Genomic DNA, 1,926 nt, shown 5'->3' on the forward strand with positions numbered 1-1,926 from the left:
AGAATACACTATGTACTCACCAAAACCAGACAGAAACGCCATACAAGCTAGACACACCAGGCGCTGAGCCTCCGAAGCTTGGAGAGCACAGTAAAGAGACCCCAGGACTTCCCAGAAAGCATCTGGACTAGCAACCCAGTCTCCAGTTACAGCGGGACTTTCTAACCTGGCGCGGAGCAGCACTGAGCTGGCGGGGCACATCAGCCCTCCAGTTTAAGACTAACCAGGGCCAAACCAGAGAACAGAAAGGCTGGTTACCCCGATTCCCACTGACATGACCACCCTGAAATCTCCAGCTGCAGCAAGACCTCATAACCTGGCAGTGACAGCAGCACGGAACTGGCGGAGCACATCAAAGAAGCAGGGCCAAACCAGAGAGCAGAGAGCCCAGATACGCCGATCTCTGCCAAGTGTCCTGCCTGTAAGTGAGTGCACCCTTGAGAATCTGCAGCTCCCCAGATCCTGGCTTCTTCTAAAACAGAAGCCAGGCATCACACCCCCTCCCACCCATATACCCACTTTGGGAAACAGAGGGGCACTTGGAACATTGAAGTTCCTGCTCTGTGGGTCTAATTGAGGAGTTAAGGCAGTTAATGCCAGAAATTGCGCTGCGATCATCACTAGCGCCTGCGACATATACATTGCAGAGCCCCTCCCACACACTCAAGGGTTCAACATTAGCCATCACTCTGTCCCTCGAGACACACGCCCACACCCACTTACACACACACACACATATACACACGCACGCACGCACGCTTGCATTTGCCTCTGTTTGCGCCTGTGTACTTTCCTCCAACAGGTACAGCTAGTCCTCAGCATACGCTAAGGACACGGGACCTCTCTCAACTTCCTGAAGAATTCTCCAGGCTCAAGAGAGAGACAGTACCAGTCTGATCGGCAGAATCCAAAAACAAACAGGGAAGGTCTCAGATAAGCCAATGGCCAGGGGTAGGTGAAAGAACACTTCCAACATAAATCAGGACATCATGACTTCACCAGAAAACCCCAAAATCGATGGATACTCCAATTCATCAGAAGCACAGGAAAATGACCTTAAAGCCATGCTTGCTCAATTATTTGAGGCTCATAAGGAGGAAATGAACAAATCTTTCAAAGAGTTGGCCAGTCAATTGGAGGTAAAGAAAGAAGAAATAGACAAAACCCTTAAAGAAACACAGGCAAACATAGCCAAACAAATAGAGGCACAAGTAGAGAAAAAATTAATGGCATACAAAAAGGAAATGAACAAAGAAATAGAGTCCATCGTAGAGAGACAGGAATCCAAATTCAAACACATAAAAGAAATGGTGCAAGGCATGAAAACAGAATTAGAATCAATAAAGAAAACACAAAATGAGAAAACTCTTGAGCTGGAGAACTTGGAGAAAAGATCAGGAACCACAAAAGTAAGCATCACCAACAGAATACAAGAGATGGAAGAGAGAATCTCTGGAGCTGAAGACACACTTGCAGAAATTGATACTTCTCTCAAAGAAAAAGTAAAATCAGAAAAATTCCAATCACAAAATATCCAAGAAATCAAGGATGCTATGAAAAGACAAAATCTAAGAATAATAGGAATTGATGAAAAAGAAGACTCCAGGCTCCAAGGTCCAGAAAATATTTTCAAAAAAATCATAGAAGAAAATTTTCCCAACTTAAAGAAAGAGATGTCCATAAATATACAAGAGGCCTACAGAACACCAAATAGACTAGACCAGAAAAGAAACACATCACGTCACATCATAGTCAAAACCCTAAATCTACAGAACAAAGAAAAGATATTAAAAGCAGCAAGGGAAAAAGGCCAAGTAACATATGAAGGTAGGCCTATCAGAATCACACCAGACTTCTCATCAGAAACTATGAAAGCCAGAAGGGCCTGGGCAAGCATCATGGAGACTCTAAGAGATCACAAATGTC

This window comes from Psammomys obesus, unplaced genomic scaffold (genome assembly GCF_907164565.1).
Source record: "Psammomys obesus unplaced genomic scaffold, mPsaObe1.curated_primary_1811, whole genome shotgun sequence".
NCBI classification, from domain to species: domain Eukaryota; kingdom Metazoa; phylum Chordata; class Mammalia; order Rodentia; family Muridae; genus Psammomys; species Psammomys obesus.